This window comes from Rhinolophus sinicus, linkage group LG03, assembly GCF_036562045.2.
Source record: "Rhinolophus sinicus isolate RSC01 linkage group LG03, ASM3656204v1, whole genome shotgun sequence".
Classification (NCBI taxonomy): domain Eukaryota; kingdom Metazoa; phylum Chordata; class Mammalia; order Chiroptera; family Rhinolophidae; genus Rhinolophus; species Rhinolophus sinicus.
In genome coordinates, this window is record NC_133753.1 from 83,708,111 (window position 1) to 83,731,499 (window position 23,389).

General features: G+C 35.4%; 1 protein-coding gene across 13 annotated transcripts in view; it reads left to right on the plus strand.

Annotated features, from left to right (window-relative positions):
• The window catches only part of MIPOL1 (mirror-image polydactyly 1), a 251,042-nt gene that overhangs the window by 14,102 nt on the left and 213,551 nt on the right, over window positions 1-23,389 (plus strand). The window contains exons 1-4 of one of the 13 annotated variants that reach the window (XM_019749145.2): window positions 217-492; window positions 878-940; window positions 5,040-5,390; window positions 17,279-17,395. The exons of 1 other annotated variant lie outside the window; for it this stretch is intronic. The gene's annotated coding sequence lies outside the window, so the exon portion shown is untranslated. Of the gene's footprint in view, window positions 1-133; window positions 156-213; window positions 493-877; window positions 941-3,506; window positions 4,244-5,039; window positions 5,391-16,340; window positions 16,494-17,278; window positions 17,396-23,389 lie in introns of those variants that run through there. 11 more of the 13 variants (XM_019749148.2, XM_019749146.2, XM_074328159.1 and 8 more) reach the window with 11 other exon arrangements.

A 23,389-nucleotide genomic window follows, 5' to 3' on the forward strand; every position in this document is an offset into this window, starting at 1 on the left:
TCAAGTTGAGGCCACAAGACGCGTTTTTAACCACGTGGTTTTCTTTCTCTAACCGTACGAGGGTCCACACAATATTTTGCTCTCTCAGATCGCGCCGGTCGTCGGGGACCCCACAGTCGTAGCACTGCGCTGGAGCTACCGCGGAAGACCAGTCAGTAAGTCTTGGGAAGACTTTCTAAAGTCGCTCCTTCGCCCGGAGACCCCGCCCCGCGGCCCTACCAGCGGGACACGCGCATGCCCGGTTCGCGCCGCCTGCCTCGGGCGCCGGTCCCGCTTGCGTTCCCCGTGGGCCCTCACGCGCGGCGTGCGGCTGGCTCACCCCACCGCCACGCCCCTCCCGGTTGTTTGCGGGCGCGCGCAGCTCCTCGTGCGGGGGAGCTCGGGGACGGGCCGAGCTGGCGGAGATTGGCTGACGCGGTGGCTGCGCAGTGGGCCTGAGAAACTCGGCGAGCGGGCAGAGTCGGCTCTGGGGCGGTGTTGGGCGCCTCTCAGGTAAACGGGTAGCCTGGGAGGTTGGAGAGACCCGAGGTAGGAGGGGTGGGCTTAGACCAGCCCTGGAAGTTCCGGCCGCAGCCCCCTTGGAGAAGGTGAAGGGGCCCCGCGGAATCTGCACCCAGGGAATGTTGGCCCCTGCAGCTGGGCGTGATGAGGCTCCTGGGAAGGTCAGCGTCGTGGGGTCCACAGGTCCTCTTTCTGAGTATGATTCCGGCATCTTCCTCGGTTTCCTATTACAAGAGTTCAGTAGCTGAGGGTTTATTCAGGGTGTAGGTTTTTGTTTGTTTTCTCCTAAAGTGGCGGTGAGTTAGAGGGTACAGGTCCTGGTTCTACCTGATTGACTCTGTGCCCTTGAGAGTCACCTAATCGTTTTGTATTTCAGGTCTCACACTTGTAAGTTTCCGCAAAGAATGCGATACTCCTTTAGGCACCGTGCTGTAGAAAGGTACTGTTAGAATATTTTTGGTCTCTGGGCCCAAATTTCTCTAATTGGAAGGTGACACTATCCAACAACATTTGTGAAGTACTTTAAACTATGGATGGAAGGAACTGGATAAACACAAGATAGATTATTAGGCGGGATGGTAGAAAGAAAAACTTGCCACAAGAACAGGCTTTTTGAAAAGCTGCTATGAACATTTTATGCAGATTAAATCACAGTGGTAGTAAACAAAGGTAAGACAAAACAAAGGACCAAACAAAACTACATTTCAAGGAGGTTTGGTTTTTTTTTCTTCCTCAGCTAATTTTATAATAACATAGTGTCACAAGGTGTCGACTTTTCAGTTTCTTCTAGGGATCTAGTGTGGAACTAACTTAAAATGACAGTTATATATTCATTTGGGTATTCTATGCAATAGTACACCAAGAAAATTAATTAAAACAAAGCTGACTTCTATATTAGGTAACAGGAATTAAGGTATCTCATTGGGGAGAGGAAATGATAGCAAATCAGAAAAGTGAACGGAGAAGTATACAATTTTCCCTCAGAGGAACAGAGTTTATAGATATCTTTTTAGTGTGTTAATTGTTAAAGGATAATAGACCTACAGAAAAGTGCATGAATGATAAGTGTACAGCTCATTGAATTTTCACAAATTATATCTAGTGCCTAGACAACAAAGAGCATTACTTGCATTCAAGAAGCCTCAGTCTGTGCCTCCTTTCCAAAGGTAACCATTATCTCGATTTTTAATTTCATTTATGAATTTACCTATTAACTTTGTATAAATGGAATCATACACTATATAGTCTTTTGTGTCTCACTTTTGCTTAGTATTGTGTTTGTGACATTTATACAAGTTGTATAGCAGTAGTTTTTTGTTTCTGTTTTTTAAAGAGGGCACAGCTCACAGTGGCCCATACAGGGATCAAACCAGCAACCTTGGTGCTACCAGCACAATGCTCTAATCAACTGAACTAACAGGCCACCCAGTTTGTTTGTTTTTATGCTGTATAGTAGTAGTCCATCAGTTTTTTGGCTATTAACAATAGGGCTTCTATGAACATTTTTATAATTACTTTGGTGAACATACGTATACATTTATGTTGGAAACATATATACCTACTGATGAAATGGCTATATTACAGGATATGCAGGTATGTATTTCTGGAATAACTACCAAAAGATTTTCGAATTAGTTTTGTCAGTTAACACTCCTTTTAGCAGTGTTTGAGAATTCTGGCTTCTCCAAATGCTTGCAATAATTAGTATTATCTTTTTTTATTTTAGCCATTTTGGTGGTTATATGGTGATATCACATTGGGTTTTTCCCAGATTTCCCTAATGACTAATAATATTTAGCACCTCTTCATGTATTTATTGACCATTTGGATATCCTCTATTGCAGGGGTCATCAAATTTTTCATAAAGGGCCTGATAGTAAATATAGAAGTATAGGTAGTCCTTGCTTTGTAGTCTGGGTTTCAGTTAAAGCAGTACTGTGTGAAGCTAGGACTGCCTGTATGTTAGGATTTTCAGGCCATATACAGTCTCTGTTGTATTTCGTTCCTTTCCTTCCCTCCTCCTTTCATTCTTTTTCCTTCTCTTTCTTTCTTGCTTTCTCTTTTTCTATTTCTTTCCCTGCCTGCTTTTTCTTTCTTTCCTTTCTTTTTACCTCCCTCCCTTCTTCCCTTCCTTCCTTCTTTCCTTCCTTTCTTGCTGGCTTGCTTGTTTGCCTGCCTGCCTGCCGTCCTTCCTGCTCTCCCTCCTCCCCTCCCTCTTTTCTTGTTTCACAGTTTGCTAACCCTTGCTATGTGGAAAAATGACTTCAAAAATGACTGTTCAATCTTTCCATTGGTGGTGAAATCATTAACTGAGATGGGCTATATTGGAAAAGTGTAAGTATGTAATAATATCAAGCAATGTATGCTGTAGTGTTTTGGGGTTAAATTTCAAATTCCTAAACAAACTTTATTTGCTTTTTTACTAGTTTTACCTCAAAGACTAATTAGAGACCTGTTTGAGACTTTGCTACACTGTTATTGCTCCTACTTTCTCTCATCCCTTTAAAGCTGCAGAACGAAAGAGTTAAGATGTGAGAAAAGAAAGGCGATACAACCCTTCTTTGATACTGTGTAAAAGGCTAGGGAAGGGATGAATGTCCAGACAGTTCTGGACACTGAGTAAAAAAGTATAAATACATAAAATACTATTTGCAGTACTTTAAGATGGATATTGTCTTTTGAGCTGTTTCATCTTTGGATGACTTGATTGAAATTTCTATCTACCTGATTGAGTATACTCATGTTATGGGAAGTAACAGCCAATGGTTTGGGCCATGAAACTTAACTGTGGCACCCCTGGCCAGGATGGAGGTCCTTTCTTCTTTAAATGTCCCATGGGGATGTCTAATTCATCTTCTCTTACTTTGGGCTCCCTGCCTTTCACTCATTATCAAAAGTATCAAAATACTTTTGAAAATATCAAAAACTTTCTTTGAATACTGTTAGGTTGGTGCAAAAGTAATTGTGGCTTAAAAGCTTAATGGCAAAAAGCACAGTTACCTTTGCACCAACCTAATGTTTCAGCCTATGTTAACATTTTTAGCTAACACTTTTTTTTTAGGTGGTTTAGTGAATTTAGATATATTGCTAATACCAATGAGATGCTTGTGGTAATCTCTATCAGTGTGATCTTTGATTATGAGTTGTTTTTTTCCTATCATATTTGATTGTTATGCAAACACAGACTTAAGATAAACCACTGGGCCTTGCTTCCCCTACCACCCATTTCTATCCTTGAGACTGCTATAGAAATTCTGGATCTAGTTATGCATTTATATATACACAATTTGACTAGTATAAATACATTCCTGCTTTATAATTACACAAAACAATTGTGGTTATATGCAGTATTTTGACTGTACTTCTTGGACCAGAGTTATTACAATTATGGCTGGTAAAGGGTATGTGCTGTTGAGGGGTTTCTCTGACATGTGAGTCCCCCATCACCCTCGGCTCCTGACCTCACATAGGAGCAAACAGGGTATTTATGTTTAATAGTACTAGACCCTGACTGATGATCCTGTCTGATAAGGATGTATCTGTCAATCTGTCAGTTCAGTTGTCATTAGCTTCCCAAAGGACCTGCTTCCCTGGACATTGCCTGCATCATATTGCCTTTATTGACCTCTGGGATTCTATTTTCCAGGATTCCACTGGGGACAAACCTTGCCTTTTCTGGTTGCAGTTTCTGTTTTTAGATACTTCATTGAGGTTACGTTTAATCTTATTTCCTTTGTTTAAGGTGACTCTATTTCTCTGCAATGATCTATTATCTGTTGCTTGTATAATTTACTTCCAGCAAATAATCTCATTAAAATGCCCAGATACCTGGGACTGTGGATGGGCGGAGGAGGATGGCTCACTTTCATCTCAAATGCCACCTACAGAGAGTTTTAGGGTTGATGAGAGAAAAAGAGATAATGTGTAACATTAATCAGTTTTTGCTGTTGCGAGTATCATATTACCGTGAAAATAAGACCTAGCATGATTTTTCAGGATGACATCCCCTGAACATAAACCCTAATGCTTCTTTTGGAACAAAAATTAATATAAAACCTGGTCTTATTTTTGGGAAAACACGGTATTATTTGCTCTTCCTTTTGAATTTAACAGATTTTGAGACTTAAAGGATAGGGCTGTTTGAGGGCATTAACTGCAAAGCACTGGGCATGAGAGCAAAATAAGCGTGACTTGTTACCTGTCTGTGTTAACATTTCCTGGAACTAGGCTCTTTTGTAAAATGAGGCAATTTGACCAAATATCTTTCACCCTTGGTAATCCTTTCCAAAAGACACAGTAAAGAAGCACAGAATTTAGAACTTAGACGTTAAATGAGCCAGGAGGTCACTTAGGCTACCCTCTCTTGTGTTTTGTTTGTTTGTTTGTTTCCTGTAAAAACACTGAGGCCTTGAGAGATTGTATGTAGTCACATAGTTACTAGAATCCTGTTTTCCTAATTTTTATTCCAGTTTCACAGGCAGCCTTCTAAAATAATCCTGGTATTCACACTCTTGTGTAATCTTTTCCCCTGAGTGTAGACTGGATCTAGAGGCTCACTTCTGATAGAATACCGTTCGGCAAAAGTGATCAGATGTTTTTGCTGGCGCTCCTCTTGCTGTCCACTTTGATGAAGCCAGCTGCCATGTTATGAGCTGACTTGTTTAAAGACCCACCTGTCAAGGAATTGAGAAGCCTGTGAAGAACTGAGCTTCTCAGTTCAATAACCCCCTAGAAACGGAATCCTGCCAACAACCATTGAGTGAAGTTGGAGAATCTTGTCACCGATAAACCATGAGATGCCTGTAGCCCTGGCTGACACCTTAGAGACCCTGAACTGGAGGAACTAGCTAAGCAACGTCCAATTCCTCAGGAACTGTGAGATAACAAAGGTGTGTTGTTTTAAGCTGCTAAGTTTTGGGGTAATTTGTTAGGCAGCAATAAATAACTAATAAACTGCTCTTACTAATTTTTAGAAAAAAATTACTGAAAGAAGTAGTTCATCCTGAAGTTTTGGGGACTGTAGCTGCAATCTGTTTTTATCATCTTAAATATATTTGAGGATATGTTATTTTTGCTTTTGGAAAAGTAAAATAGTCACCATTTAACTATAAATTCTAAATATTTTTTGGTTATAACTTAATTGCTAGGTATTTGTTTTATCTCAAAACTGGCAACATAAAGAGATGACTACTTCAAAGGCTGGTTTGGTTTGGAGTTTCATTAAAGTGGATGACCAAATTTTCCTACAACTACTTTTGGCGATTGGCATGAGCTCCTCTGATTCAGACATTGTCTGTGGTGAAGGTGTTTTTAACTTAGATTTTATACTGTTTGGATTGTATGTAACCAGGTAATCTACTTTTGTTTATCTGCAGTTCTGCATTAGGGTGATTTGATTACACATAAATAGTATTATGAGAATTGCCTTTAGTATCCCTAGATTTATATGTTTTGGAAGCTTCTGGAGTACAACAGGGGTAATTTCACTGGAATCTTTAATCCTGAATCTTGTTTTATTTTCTGTTGGAGCATACCAGTGTCCCATCTTCATCGCTTTATCTTGAGAGTTTTGTGGAACAAGTTTTGAAAAACAGAATAAAATGAATGAATATATAACTGACATAGATCAGTTCACTTTTTAAAACCTTTATCGTAAAATTTAATACCCGTAAAGTATATAACATCTATATGGACAGTTTAATGAATAAATAAAAAGTTAACACCCACGTAATTACCATTCAAATATTCTGAGTTGAATAATCATTGAGACGGATAAGTACTTGCTTTGTATATATATTTTTTTAATGCTGTGTATGAGAGTGTGTGTGTGTGATGTGAATTCTGCTGTTGATGGGTGCAGTGCTTTACATATGTATCAGATAACGTTTTCAAATTCTTCTATTAAAATTTTCTCTTTCCTTACTGATTTGTGTGCGTGTGCTTGGTTGACAATTACTGACAACTTATTGTATGTTAAATATCCCTTGTAATTGTGGATTCTATTTCTCCCTTGTAGTTCTGTTAATTAATTAATTAATTTATTTATTTATTTTGAGATCATGTTCTTAGAAGCATACACCTTTATAATCGGTCTGTCTTTCTATGAATTGAACTTTCTATTATGAAGTATTCCTTTTTATCTCTAGTACCGTATTTTGCTATGTATAATGCACTCCTGTGTATAAAGCGCACCCACATTTTTGGCCCAAACTTTCAGGGGGAAAATATCTTTCATTTTAATTTTTTAATTCAAGTTTTTATTTGTTTATGTTTAGGTACTTGTTTTTTTGTATTATAAAGGAATTTTGGCATTTATTTTTTAACATATTGTACAAGAAATTTTATGTGACAACTAATTACAGAACACGAACAGACACAAGGTATAAGAAATTATGTACTGGTAACAAATTTATGATATTTACACATCATAGAAGGCCAAGAACTCTTCTTCATCATTGGAGGTTCGTTGTAAGTTCAACAAAACCGATTATCATATTCCACAATATTATTTTGCATACCAATATCGTTATTGATTTCTAGAGTTACACTTTTAACTCATAAGCATAAATAAAAGAATTAAAAACATTTATATAGATACAGAATTAGTACTACCCATGTATAAAGCACATCTTTATTTTTCCCTCACAAATTTGGGCAAAAAAATACACATTATACACGGCAAAATACAGTAATGCCTTTTAAAGTTCAGTATTAATTTTTATTTTGAAATAATTTTAGACTTACCAAAAAGTTGCAAAAATAGTACAGAAAGTTCCTGTAAACCCTTCACCTACTTCTAGTGTTAACACAATGCATAATCATAGTACAATTATCTAAACCAAGAAATTAATATTGTAATAATGTTCACTAAATTATACACTTTACCCAGATATCGCTAGGACCCAATCCAGATCCCATGCTTTATTTAGTTGTCATGGTACCTGAGTCTTCTCCAAACTGTGCCCTTTTTCTGATTTTGACATAACTCTGTCAGCTTTCTTTTGGTTAATGTGTGCATGGAATTGGATTTTTACAAATCCAGCAGGACACCTTTGTGTTCCAGTTGGACCATTTGGTAATTGGATCATTTCATCCATTCATATTTTGTGTTACTCCATTTTTATCCTCTGTTATTTTGGAAATTATATATGCTTTATCATTCTTTTAGTGGTTATTATAGAGACTGTTGCATCATGGAACGTATCTTTTCAGACTTTTATTCATTTCCTTGCATGTGTATATATATTTAAAACAGATGGTTTTGGGTTTTTTTGCATTGTTATTTTCTTAATACAATAATGATTATGCTTTATTATTTTGTAATTACCCCTTTTCATCTAATAATAATTTATACACATTTCTATGTCAATGTATGTATGCATAGTGTTTATAATATTTATGTACCATAGTTTGTTTAACCAGACCCTAACTGATAGACATTTGTGCTGTTTCTAATTTTTTAATAGTATAAACAGCACTGTAGCTTATGTTCTTGGCTATATATGTTTACACCCTTTGCTAGAACAGATTTATAGAAATAGAGTTGTAGAATCAGTTTGCACATTTAAATCTTTAATTACCATTGTGGGGCATTCCTTTTATTAATGGCATAGCTTTTATAAAAATGATATATGCTCATTATAAACTCTTTTAAGCAACATAAATAAATAAAAAAGATGACAGTAAAACATTACTCCAAATTCTATCACTCCAACCAAAACAACCTTCATTAAAAATTAGGTGCACAGAATTCTGTTTCTGTTCTTAAAGTGCTCAATATTGAACAAACAAAATACCCATAGGCACGTGTTTGTAAAATTTCACCACACCAAGATGAAAAAAAAATCCTGATGGTTTCCAGAATGAAAACAAAACTAGGGTCACTGAAAAGAAGAAAGAATTGAATATAGCAGCATCAGTCTTCTTGACTAGCAGTATCAGCTTCTAGAATAGTCTTGCAATTTCAAAGTTTTGAAGGCTAGTACTTTCTAACCCCAGAATTCTTGGCTCTTCAACAATCAATGAAGTATGGTAGAACAAAGATTTTCAGACCTGGAAAGCCTCAGAAGTTACGCTCTAGCAAAATAAAGAAGTGAAAGACCTGGAATGTAGGAAACAGTAAATCCAACGCAGGAGAAAAGTGAAATGATGTCACAGGAGGGGCAGCCATATAGCAAGTCCAGAGAGGAGATGGTTCAGATTTCAGAGAGGCCTCCTAAAGAAGTAAGATTCCAGAAGAAAGGCAACGCAAGAGATCCTTTAACCTCTGGGCCTGGAGTTTTCTCTGCAGGAAGGTTTTTTTAAACTATGAATTCAATTTCTTTAGTAGATACAGAACTATTCTGGTTATCTATTGTTACTGAGTTACTTTGGTAGATTGTGTCTTCCAAGGAATTTGTCAAGTTTGTGGGTGTGTAGTTGTTTGTGATGTTCCCTTTTTATCTTTTTAATGTCTGTGGGATCCTTGTCCTTGTCTTCCTGATACTGGCAGTTTTTATCTTGATTGGTCTGGCAAGAGCTTATCAATTTCATTTCAAAAAACCAGCTTTTGAGATCATTGATCTTTTTCTATGTTGATTTTACATTTTCAATTTCATTGCTTTTTGCGCTCTATCACTTCCTTCTGCTTGCTTTGGGTTTCATTTTTCTCATAATTTTGTATTTTTTTAAAGGTGGAAGCGTAGTGTTAACAAGAGGCCTTTCTCCCTTTGTTTAATATATGTGTTGCTCTATGAATTTTTCTCCAAGCATGGATTAAGCTATAGCCCACAAATTTTGATATGTTGTATTTCTATTTTGATATAGTTCAAAATACTCTGTAAGTTCCCTTTACTCTTCCTTTTTGAACCATAGGTTATTTAGAAGTGTTTGGGGATTTTTGAGATATCTTTCTATTATTGCTTTCTAGTTTATCTCTGTTGTGGTAAGATAACATGATTTGTACAATTTCAATTCTTATAAATGTGTTGAGATTTATTTTATGGACCAGAATAGGGTCCTTTCTGGTAAATGTGCTATGTGCACTTGAAAAGATTATGTATTCTGCCATGTTGGGTGGAGTTTTCTACAAATGACAATTAGGTCAAGTTGATTGATATACTGAGCCTTCTGTATCCTTGCAGATTTTCTGTGTGCTTATTCTCCTGATTACTGAGAGAGGTGTGGTGAAGTTTCCAACTATAATTAGGGATTTGTCTGATGAGTTTTCATCCTAACTCCCGTATTTTGAGACTCTTGTTAAGTACTTCCATATTTAGGATTGTTTATGTCTTATTAGTGAATTAAACCCTTTAATGTGTGTCTTTAGTCTTGGTGATAGTTCTTGTTTTTCGTTTTGTTTTTTTCTGATATTAATAGCAACTCCTGCTTTCTTTTGATTAGTGCTTGAATGCTTTTTTCACTGTACTCTATTATCCTAAATATATAATTAGGAAAGGGTAATTTGTAGGATATTTTCATTTACTGTTGATGGGGTTCAGAGCGCGTACATAAGGTGACAGAATATGGCACCTTGGCATACTCAGTTTTTTTCTGCTTGAAGGAATTTGAGAAAGGGCAGTTGCGAGAAGGACCCTCTGAGCTCTCCCTTCTCTCCTGAAGCATGTCTGTGAGACCCTCATGTGAGAGGTGCCCTTTCTATATACCTGGAGGGAAGGAGCGTCCTTATCTCCCAAGACAGAGGGATAAGGAGACCTAGAGGAATCCAATCAGGCCTTGCTAAGTTTTCCCCAATTTCCCACCCTTGGCTCCTGTACCTTTTGTCCTATCATGTTTTACACGACTTTCCACTCTTTCTCAGACCGAGTATAAAAACGCTCAGTTTTAACCATTTCTTTGGAGTGTTTATTTCTTTGTGAAAGCTCCCATGTCACTAAAACTTACATTGAATAAATTAGTATGCTTTTCTTCTGATAATCTGTGTTTGTCAGTTTAATATTCAGGACATGCAACGGATCCTAACGGTGGAGAAAGTTTTCCTCCCCTGTAGTGTGCCCTTTGGTTTTTATGTATTTATTCATTTTAAATAATGTTTTGATCTTAGGAAGTACTGTCTTATTAAATATGACCTAAGATCATGTAATTTTATGTTAAGATACAATGACAAAAGTGTTCATCACATAATTTGAAAACTTTTTGCGTTGTTACTCTACTCTTGGTTGGGATTTGAATAGTAATTTCTTATATATATTAATAGTATTTGCATTCGAGTCTTGGAATGCTGTTTTGCATCGTCTCAACCATATACATGTAACCTAAACATTTTTTTTAATGTTTAAATTCCTTTTTTTAATGAAGTATTTTCTGAAGTATGACAGGCTTCTTTAAGCAGCGTGACTTGAAACTAATTAGTACTTTAATACTTTTATTATCTTTTAAATTTAATGTAAATTGAAGCCATTTCCTTAATTTATATCAAACAGCTTATTACCAGCATGAGAGCTACAGATGCTGTGTGATATAGCTTATGATATCCCAAAGTAGAACATTTTATTCAGTGGCATGAGCTGGCACAGTGGGCAAGATTTTCTAATTCATTTGGGTAAGTGAACTGTAGCGTAGGAAGTTCATACACCAACACTCTGAGTTTCTTTGTCATTCTTCACTTGTAAAAAACTCAGTTTAGGATTTTAGTGGCTTAATTTCTATTGTCTTTACTTTCTGCAGGTAATTTTCATCTTAGTTTAAATTAAAATCTAAGTTTATATCTTTAAATGCCTGTGTTTTTGTTAACCATTTTAGAATTAGAATCTCATTTAAAATATTTTGTCACGATTACTAACTGGTTGGTTCCAGAAGCTCATGTTTGGTCTACATGTAAATGTACTTTGAAAATGAGAGGAATTATTTTCTTCACTAAAGTTTTTTGGAATAGTTTTTCTTCTAAAATATGTTCTTAATTTTAGGTAGTCTTTATGAAAAATGAAAGGCTATATTATTTGCCTGTTAGTACGTAAAAATTGACATTGCTCTGACTTTGCCACATTTAATATTAATGGGATTTCTAAAAGCTGCCATAAAGATGTCCCTTCTAGTCCATAACAGAAAACTATGATATTGCCATCCAGTGGAATATTAAACCACCATTGAAGTGATCTGGAGAAAAATGTTTATGACATAATATTGCAAAAAAATCCAGGGTGTGTAGATATTAATTACACATACATAACACAGAAATGACAAAGAGACCCCACTAAGATTTTAAGAATATTTTATATTTTGGTGGTGAATGAAGAGAGAGGTGACCTTTTTTCCTTCTTTCTCCTTTTTTTTTTTTTTTTTTAGTATGTTCTGGACTATTTTCTATAGGATATGCTCATTCGGGCAGTGCCCAGAATTTATATTTCTATTTTTTTCTATCAGTAATTGCTATAAAATCAAAAATCCGTTATCATTTGATGTTAGTATTGGATCAGCTGTGACTTCTCTTAGTGCATATAGAGTATAACCAGTGTATTTGTCTGAAAGAATATAATGATTTTTAAGCCCTTTGAAATCTTCTAAATGAATTGTTAAAAGATTGAAAAGTAAGTAATTATTTAGAAAAATGTTTCCTGTTTTTGAGAAGTTTTTTAAAATGGCCAGATATTTTCTAAGATCTCCTGCCAACGAAAGGGGTGGAGGGGAGAGAGAGGGAGAGAATGAGAATATGTGCGTATTTTCATATGAGGGGATGGGATGAGCTTGGAGTGAAGTGAGTTTCAGGCATCACAGGATCACTGTTAATACTTGTTTTTCCTGAACCAAGGAATTCCTGTGATTAGAATCGGAGGCGGGAAGGTGGCAGTCTTAAGTTGTGTACGAGGCCAAATGCACTAATAACCCCCAAACTGTGACTTAATACAGGTTTATTTCTCACCCATGCAGAGTTTGGCTTAGAGATCAGGGTTCCTTCTTTATTGTGATGCCACTATGTCGAGTATGATTTTTAAGGTTGCAGGAAGGGAAGAGAAGGCTGAAGGATCTCATAGAATGCCTTTAAAGGTGAGCCCTGAAATTGGCTTGTATCACTTCTGCCCGCACTGCTTTTGCTATACTCAGTCACGTGACCCAAATATAAAGAAGGCTAGAAAATTCCATTTTCCTGAACATTTGGTAATAGGAACTGCTGTGAGTATAAGCCAACCAGTTTGAGGTTTGGAAAGAGAGAAAGAGTAGATGATGGTTAGATCTTGTTATGTATTAAATGTTTGTGTCGCCCTCCCCCCACCTCCATTCATATGTTGAAACCCTAACCCACGTTGTGATGATGTTGGGAGGTCATTAAAGCCCTCATGAATGAGATTAGTGCCCTTGTAAGAGTCACAAAAGAGCTTACTTCCCCTGTCTCTGCCATGTGAAGATACAATGAGGAGGGGCAGTCTGCAACCCGAAGAGGACTCTTACTAGAACTCAACCATGCCATTACCCTGATCCCAGACGTCCAGGCTCTAGAACTATGAAAAATAAATTTCTGTTGCTTATAAGCCATCCAATCTATGATATTTTTGTTACAGCAGGCCAAACGTAGTAAGACAAATCTCATCTCATTTTATTACCCCAGGAGGATTTTGCCCTCCCTTGACATGACCCCAGGGCACTTAGCTTGGGTTACTGCTGCTGGTTTCTCTATTGGTAAGACAGACAAGAATTGTCTTAAGGTAACATGCGGGAGGCACCAGATACACAAGTTTTTCTCTAACCTGTCTATTGTTTCAGCATCTGCAGTGTGTCTGTCTGCTGTTTACCCAAGGCTCCTCTCTCCAGTAAGTCCTCCTCTCTCCCAATCATCTTGAAAGACAGCTGACACTTACGGGGACTTCGTGAAGTGTTGGTTGGTTCCTTGGGACCATGATACCTTCTCTCTTCTAGTTTTTCTAGGGTGATTTTGGAAGAAAGAGGCAGCAATCTTTTAGTTCATGTACTGTCTGAAGGCTTCCTAATTTCAGAATAAAACTTCCTTAGGAAAAAGCTCCAACCTTGTCTTAGCTGAGAAGGAAACAGTTTTATTTCTTGCCCTTATAAACAGTAAACAGTTTATCCCTGGGATCAAATTAAGAGGGTGATTTTGATAAACCAGTAACTTTGAGTGTCAGTTACCAAGGATAGAAGAAAACTTGTGTTGGGTTACCTGTTGGGTATGATTCTTGCTTTAGCAGGCTTATTCCCTTTCTTCTAGTCTATGATGCCATCCTCAAACCCTCTCCTCAGGTTAGATCAGAAGTTTGAAATAATAACTTTAAAACTAGTATCTTAAAGCAAGTACATTGCTTCAAATTTTTAGCCTGTCATGGCATCCAAAAGGAAGACAAATTAAAGGCAGTTTGATTTGATAAACAACCTAAACAATAAGAAAAGTTATAAAGTTGAAAATATTGTTCAAGTTTCCAAAATAAGCCAACAACTTCATAAAAAATTACATTACTTTGTTCATTTAAAACGTGCTTGTTTGCTAAGTATTGTGCCCATCAGGTGTTAGAAATATGAATTAGTGTATATAATGTTAGTGAATATAACATTATTCATGTGAATCGACATCACAGAGTAGTAGACTAATAATTAACTTTCATTTTAATTAAATCAACATAAACAGAAATACACTTAAATTATGTGTTGAGTTTATGTAGAGATGTGGAAATAATAAAATACTAAGAGGATAAAGCTGTTATGTTACTATTGATTGTTACTCTTCATGCTAGTGCCTGATTTTACTGGGCTTTTATTAAGTTAAATTTATATACTTCGTATCATGATTCAAAAATAATTGAGTTTAATTTGAAGTTTAGTTGCATCTGTTATTAGAATATTTTTACATTGTTAGATAGTTATTAAAGAGGGAACTTTTAATAGTCTTTAAGTTTTTATAACATTAAAATTTTCTTAAAAAAGTAAAAATATAAACATTTTTCATTATGTGATTTTTTTATTGGGGAAAGGTCAACGAAGTGTTTAGAAACCCTGCCGGTGTGTTTGTCGGTGTCTCCCTAGCTGTTTGTTATTATGATAGTAGGCACTTTGAAGAGAGTTTTACATGCGCATTTGCTTTTAGGCTATTGCTCCATAGTTGTATCCTTGTGGAGTGGCTTTTGCGTGTTCTATCCTCTTGAAAGGAACAGTGTGAACACTAAGTTTTACCTTTGCAGAATAAACTGCCACTACTCTTATTCCTATAGAAAAGTTTGTTAGAAGATGTTGAAGAAATCCTGAGTGGAAAATGTTGCTTAGCGTATTGATTAGGGAAAATGTTGTAATTACCTGTTATGAGTGAAGAGCTGGCCTTTGTAAAAATCAGTTTGGTTTAACTTAACAGTGAAATTAGTTGAAAAGACTGAAACATAAGCTTTGGAAATGTTTGTGTATCAATCCACTAGATGGAGCTGTGTACTAATGTTATTGCTCCATAGCAAACAAGGGCCCATACAGTTCCTTCTGCAGAGATACAGGCCTGTCTCATTTTATTGCTCTTCATTTTATTGCACTTCGCAGATTAACAAACTGAAAATAAGATCCTCTACCAGCAAAAAGATTACTACTTGCTGAGGCTCAGATGATGGTTAGAATTTTTCAGCAATAAAGTATTTCTGAATTAAGGTATATACATTTTTTTAGACATAATGCTATTGCCCACTTAATAGACCACATACAGTACAGTGTAAACATAATTTTTATATGCATTGATAAACCAGAAAATTCATGTGACTTGCTGTATTGCGGTAGTCTACAACCAAACCCACAATATCGCCAAGGTATGCTTGTATTGCTAAGGTTAAACTCAAGTAACCCATTTGGTAATGCAGTTGAATAATTTGTCTATTTTTTGTATAACTATAGGTAAAATAGAATTTTATCCCTTATATATAAAAATGTTATTTACCATTCATCTGTGGGGAATGTGTGCATTTCATTTTTTTGGTAGAGTGCTGAGTTTCTCTTGGTCTATTCTTATACTTAGTACCCTAATGGCAAAAAAATATATATTTTTAAAAATTCAATATCTAGTTGAAATTACCTTAAATGGCTTCCACTTAACAATTTGCCAGACTAACTAAGTTCTGCATTCCCTTGTTATGAACATACTGACTGATGCCTGTGATATGCTTAATGCTGGGGCTGGTGCATTGATCTCTTGTAGATGATTCTGCTCTTACTGGTTCAGTTGATTTATACACTTACCTAGAGTAACTTGTGTTTGTTCCAAAACCTGTTGATGCCAGTTATATCTATATAATCATTAATTATACCATTTAAATTAAATAAGCTAATGGAAATACCATTGTTTTGCACCACTCAGTAAAAGGTGAATTGCTAAAAAAAATTACTGTCAAATTAGGTATGAGTGAGAAAGCTGTGAAGAAAAACTGGATTTTGCACTTGTTTATGGGGCAGAAAATGCTAGAACTTCTTTAAGTTCTGTACAAAAGGTGCTTTTATTTAACAGTGTGATTACAGATACACTTTTTTCACATTTTGGCGCTTATTACTGAAAAATAACTCATGGAAATTTTTACTTGCAAATGCCAAATGTCCTAAATGGAAGTTATTTTAAACTTAAAGAATTTGACTTAAGAGAAAATTTGTTTTTCTCTTAATATTATTATCTTGCTATGTAGCTTTTTATGCTTGTTTTAACTGATTATTACTTAGAGGACATCTAAATAAAATATTAATAGAATACAAAAGGTATTTAGATGAAAACTGTAATACTTTATCAAAGGCTCCAGGTATACAGTTTAGCAAATCATGTAGCTTTTTCACTCTTGCTTTTGAGTAAATGTAATGATTTTTATCTTTCTATTATTCCAGGTTTTATGATTTGTTGCTGAATTGTTTTTTTAACCAAAAGATTGAAATTCTATCCTTAGGTTCTCTGGTCTCTTCATGTTTAACCAACAAGGGATTGCCTTCCTCCAGATACGCAAGACAGGAAATTTTGGTTCAGTAGTGACTTCCTCTATAGTAGGAGTTTCTCCTTCTCCACTATAATCCTATGAGAGCAATTTCATTATTAAACAAAGGTAGAAAGTTGTTGTTTTTTTCTTATTATAAATAATCTAATACACTGCAATTGGAGTCAGAAGGTCTAGGTTTTAGTCCTAGAATCCAGGACCTAGAACAATAAATATTTGCTGAATAAATAAATTAGTGAGTAGCTTTGCTACTTCTTAATTGTCAGATTATAACCTGGTCAATTAACATCTCTTAGAGCCTTATCTGTAAAATGAGATTTTATTAACTCAACATACATTTCTTGACTGTTACGAGTCAGACACAACAATGAGAAATATAAGAAATAAAAACCTCCTTTAATCAGATTGCTTAATTGGGAAAGACAGATAAGTAAATAATACACACTGTGACAAGAGTTCTCCTCGAGGTATGTATACCTTAAGTGGGTAGCCCCTTTAAACCTGTAAATACTGGGCAAACATTTATTTAGGGGGGGTAGGGAGAAACTGACTTTATGATGGTAAAATTACACAGAAACAGATTAAAATATTCTCTCAATAGTTGAAAGAAACATTTCTGAAAAAGATTTTGTAAAACATTTTTCAGTTTTATGTAGTTCTTGTTTTCATTTCTGAACCAACAGTTTCTTGGGGACTGTTTATGAGTTTCAAAATTAGATAATATGTGCCCAGGAAAGTGCCATGTATTGTTTTCTGAATTTTAACTGAGTGCAACTGCATGTGTAGTAGATATTGTTGAGGAATGTTTTTAAATTTCCAGTTGTGTAAAGAGTGACATGGAAACTTGAATTAACTGGCACTATACTTCTGATTTATTCCAATGATGTTTTTAGTGGCCCTCATGGATGGTTTTCCCAGCCCACTGCCCCTGAATCCTAATTGGTTTGCCTGAATTCAATTTGAACAGAACTGACACTTTATAATTTTGAGTTTTCTGGTCCATAATCCTGGTAAGTATCTCCATTTGTTTAGTTTTTGTCTCTCTTACGCAATAAAGTTGTATTATTTTTTTCCTAAGGGTTTTGCATTGTTGTAGTGGCCAGGACCTTAAATTAAAATGTTGGAAGATCAGCAAGCACTGAGCTGTTGTCCATGAAGGTAGTTATGTCATTCCTAGAGGTTGTGTAAATGGAATCATAAGTGTGCAATTTTTTGAAGCTGGCTTCTTTCAGTCAGATTAATGTCTTTGAGATTCATTCAAGTTGTTTCATGGACCAAGTTTGTTCTTTTTCATTGCTGAACAGTGTGCCATTCACTGTATGTACATACAACAATTTGTTTATCCATTTACGTGTTCAAGAACAATGCAGTTGTTTTGAATTTTTGGCTATAGATTTTTGTTTCATTTTGAGGGTAAATACCCAGCGGTGAGATTGCCAGGTCAGACGCTAAGTATATGTTTAACTTTGTAAGAAATGACCAAACCATTTTCCACATTGGTTATACCATTTGGCATTTGCACCAGCAATGTGTGAGAATTCTGGTTGTTTCTCATCCTCAACACTGGATATTGTCAGTGTTTTTTGTTTCGGTCTTTCAAGTGTGTATAGTATGTAGTACCTCATCATGGTTTTAATTAGTATTTCTTTAATTACTGATTATGTTGAATATAATAACTTGCATATGCCATCTTTATGTCCTCTTTAGACAAGAGTTTATTCAAATCCTCTGCCCATATTTTTCATAGTTCTTTTTATATTCTAGATAAAAGTCTTCTGTCAGGTATGTATTTTGCACATTTTTTTTTTTTTTTTTTTGCCAGTCTGTAACTTTTCTTTTAATAATCTTGGCAGTTCTTTGGCAGAGAAAAGTTTTAGATTTTGCTAAGGTGAAATTTATAATTTTTTTTTCCTTGATGGGTCGTGCTTTTGGTGTGATTTCTAAGAACTCTTGGTTTGATTTTCTCATGTTTTCTTCTAAAAATATGTAGATTTGTTGCTTTCATTTTGATACATGACCCTTTTAAAAATATATTAATATACTTTTGAGAAGTTTTAGGTTTATAGAGAAGTTCACTTGAAGTTATAGAAACTTCTCATTATCTTCTCCCACACCTTCCTCCAGCTCCCCAATTTCCCCTAATAATAACATGTTGCGTTAGTCTGGTATATTTGTTACAAGCTGAGCCAATATTGATACATTATTATTAACTAAAGTCCATAGTCTACATTAGGGTTCACTCCTTGCGTTGTACATTGTGGGTTTTGAAAATGTAAAATGACATGTATCTACCATTACAGTATCGTGCAGAATTTCGCTGCCCTGAGAGTCCCCTGTACTCTACTTATTCATCTCTTCCCTTCACCCATCCCTGCCCCCAATCTCTGACAACCACGATTATTTATTGTTGTCATAGTTTTGCCTTTTCCAGAACATCATAGGGTTGTAATCCTACAGTCTGTATGCTTTTCAGATTATCTTCTTTCACTTAGCAGTATGCGTTTAAGGTTCCTCCATGTCTTTTCATGGCTAGATAGATCATTTCTTTTCATTGCTACATAGTATTCCATTGTATGGCTATACCACAGTTTGTTTATACATTCACCAATTGAAGGACGTCTTGGTTGCTTCCAAGTTTTGGGAATTATGAAGAAAGCTGTTGTTAACAATTGAGTATAGATGTTTGTGTGGACATATGTTTTCACTTATTTGTGTAAATATCAAGGAGTTCCATTTCTGGATAGTATGGTAAGAGTATGTTTAGTTTTGTAAGAAACTTCCAAACTGTCTTCTAAAGTGGCTGCACCATTTTACATTTGCACCAGTAGAGAATGAGTTCTTGTCAGCATTTGGTGTCATAACTATTTTGGGTATAGCCATTCTAATAGTGTGTAGTGGTATGTCGTTGTTGTTTTAATTTGTACTTGCCTATGACATGTAATGTTCAGCATCTTTTCATATACTTATTTGCCACCTGTACATCTTCTTGGTGAGGTGTATGATCATATGCTTTGCCCATTTTTAAATTGTTTGCTTTTTTATTGTTGAGATTTAAGAATTCTTTGCATGTTTTGGATATAAGTCCTTTGTCAGATAGATGTGTGTTTTGCAGATATTTTTGCCACGTCTGTGGCTTGTTATTTTATGCTCTTAACAGTGCAGAGCAGAAGTTTTACATTTTAATGAAGTCCAGCTTACCAGTTGTTTGTTTCATGGATTGTGCTTTTTGATGTATCTAAAAAGTCATCGCCAAACCCAAGATCACTTAGCTTTTCGTGTATGTGAAATATTCTAGTTTTATCACTGTGTGTTTTACATTTAGGTCAGTGATCCATTTTGAGTCAATGTTTGTAAAAGGTGTACAATTTGTGCATAGATTTATTTTTTGCATGTGGATGTCCAGTTGTTCTAGCACCGTGTGTTGAAAAGACTATCCTTTTTCTATTGAATTGCCTTTGTTCCTTTGTCAAAGATCACTTGACTCTATTTGTGTGGGTCTATTTGTGTGGGTCTATTTCTGGGCTCTCTATTCTGTTCCATTGACCAATTGTCTATTCACTCACTAATTCCACAGTGTCTTGATTACAATAGCTTTATAGTAAGTCTTGAAGTTGGGTAGTGTCAATCTTCTGACTTTGTTCTTCTCCTTCAGTATTGTGTTAGCTAATCTGGGTCTTTTGTCTCCCCACATTAATGTTAGAACTAGTGTGTCCATATCCACAAAGAACTTGCTTGGGTTTTGATTGGGATTGCACTGAATCTACAGATCAAGTTAGGAAGAACTGATATCTTGACAATATTAAGTCTTGCTTTCCATGTACATGTAATATCTCTCCATTTATGTAGATCTTTGATTTGTTTTTTATCAGAGATTTGCAATTTTCCTCATATAGTAGATCTTGTTCATATTTTGTTAGATTTATGCCTCATTTCAAATACAAATTTGCTGGCATATAAGAAAGTATTTTATCTAATATGTCTTCTAAAATTTTTATAGATTTGTTTCTTTTCATTTAGATCTCTGACCCATTTTAATTAATCTTTATATGTGGTGTAAAGTTCAGTCCCTGATTAATTCTTTTTTTTTTTTTTAACATGTGGGTGTTCCAACAGTATTTGTTGTAAAACTAGCCTTTCTTCATTGAATTGTTTTTGCACCTTTGGTAGAGCTCAAATGGCCATATTTATTTGGGTTTATTTCTGGACTCCCTAATTTGTTTCTTTGACTTAGGTGTCTTTTACTTTTCCAGTACCATGCTGTCATGATTACCGTAGCTTTATAGTAAACATTAAGTTGGATAGTGTGCTTTTTCCACCTTTGTTTTAGCAATTCTCATGCTTTTGAGGTTTCATTTAATTCTGAGAACCACTTTGTCTATATCTATAAAGTATCCTGCTGTGATTGTAATTGGTATTGCATTAATTATATCGATTAATTTGGGGGAGTAATCAATATATTTACTATTTTGAATCTTCCTTTATGAACATGGTATGCCTCTCCATTTATTTAGATCTTGATTTCATTGCTTTTTTGTTTTCATCAAACAGAATGATTCATGCAGTTATGACTCCAACAAATGATAAACTTGGTTATTTACATTGCAAGTGGGTAGCATTAACTAACTAGGATGTTGCTTCATGGTGTAGCAGATGGTCTTTACGTAGCTTGGTGAGGAAAATGTTTGCTAAAGGTGACAGTGTACCTAACCCTATTTCCCATATGCACTAGATCATTGGTAACATAAGGTCTTAGCTTAAGGAAGTTGTCAAATTTAAGGTCAGAGAATAATTCCAAAGCATTTTAATAAATAAAGTACATAACCCTCAGCTGATATTTTCTTTTCAATTCCTACATACCAAGATGAAATTTGTAGGCTTTTCTCTAAATGACATGTAATGTAGAATCCATGTGAGGAGTGTGTGTATGTATATATTTGTGAAAGATGTACAATATTTGTTGCATGATATAGTGTGTGTGTGTCTGACATGAGATTGTAAAATGGAATACTTATTGCTGGTTCTGTGAAAGATTACTTGATGATTTTGCTAGAAGGTAAATAATGCTGTATATGCTCTTTTTTTACAATATATATTTGAGACTATTTATTATGGAAAATTACAAACATTCAAGAGTAGAGAAAGAATAATGAACCATTATGTACTCATTACCAAGCTTCAACAATAATTCTTCATGGCTCATGTTAATCTTATTTCATCTCCACCCCCATATTCTGCATGCCCTGTGAATCCTGCTCCCCTCCCCCTAATTCTCTATCCCTCACTCCCACCTGGAGGATAATATTTATTAGTTAGTGTCACACACTTCCGCCAGGAGGCTTACAATGTTTGACTGCTCTTTTTTTAAGTTTTAATACTTATGTCAGCACAAGGTTCAGTTTTTGTTCCTCTTCATTTTCGTTGCAGTTTACAAAAGGTTTTCTTACACAACTGGTATTGTAAAATGTCAAGTTATTCATATAGCCATTTTGCAGTGAACGTGATTATAATATACAAAATCAACACATTATAGCGATGCAATTTTCTGGAAAGTAAAATTCTTATTTTTTAAAATGAAAGATCAGTGTTTTTTGGAAAATGTCTTTAAAAATTAACAACACACATTGCTTAATTTATTTAATACTTTGGAAAACTATACAGTTGTATTACTACTAATTTTGTAAGTGATATTTTTAACTTAGTTGATTTGCTATTTTGAGATTTCTTTTTAAAATGTTTTTTCTGAAACAGATTTGTAGTGAACACATGCTTCTAGGTCCTAAAAAATTCTTCCTAGTGTGATGAACAAAAGAAATAGTACAATACTTACATATAATTTATAGTTGAAATAATCTTATAATTTTCAATGCAAGAAAAATAAAATTGTTTATTGAAGGAAATGTCTGTATACGAGGTGTGATCAAACAATATGGTGAATGTTTGAATAAAAATTATTACATTAATCCCCCTCAAAATACTCCATCTCACTTCGAACACACTTATCCCGTTGTTCTTGCCACTTTCTTGCCAGTATCTTTAGTTGCGCTGTCGTGGCTGCCTCGATGTCCTGAATTGATTCAGAACATTTACCTTTCATGGTCATTTTGACTTTGGGGAGGAGCCAGATGTCGCAAGGTGCCAGATCCCATGAATAAGGTGGATGAGGACACACTGTAATGTTTTTATTTCACAGAAATTGCTGTACCGGAAGCAATGTGTGACATGGCGCCTTTCTGTTGTAATCAACAAATACGGTGAATGCTGGTGCCAAGCACCATCCAACAGAAAGGCAGGGATCCTCAATATGGAAAGCGGCATGTCAAACCTTAGTAACAGTGTGTGACAAGGTTTAACTTGTTTGGTGGTGTCAGTTGGGTGTGAGCTACGGTTGAGAGAAGGTGTGTTTTAAAGTGTCTCCTAAATCATCATCCACAATGCTCTGTGTCACGCATCGCTTCTGGTATGTGGCAATTTCTGTCAAATAAAAACATTATGCGATGTCAGAAGGATAGTAGATTGGGGGCGGAGGGTTATCACTTTATGATGGGTGTAAATGATAAATGTCTAACTATTACATTGTTTTGTACACCTGAAACTAATTAAAAAAAAAAAACCAATAATCTGCATACCACCAAAAAAAAAAAATTATGGTGTGTCCTCATCTACCTTATTTACCAGATCTGGAACTGTGCAATTTCTGGCCCTTCCCCAGAGTCAAAATGATTCAGAACATCGAGGCAGCCACAACAGCGCAACTAAAGACATTCACGAAAGAGGACTTCCAGAACTGCTTCAGAAAGTGGCAAGAATGATGGGATAAGTGTATTTGAAGCAAGGTGGAGTATTTTGAGGGGGATTAATGGCAATGTGTCTTTCACTGTAATACATTTTTTTATTTAAACATTCACTGTATTGTTTGATCACATCTTGTATATTTTGGCTTCTAATATTCTCTTTTTTCATACTGTACTTTTTATTCTACCTTAACAACAGAATATTTATTTTAG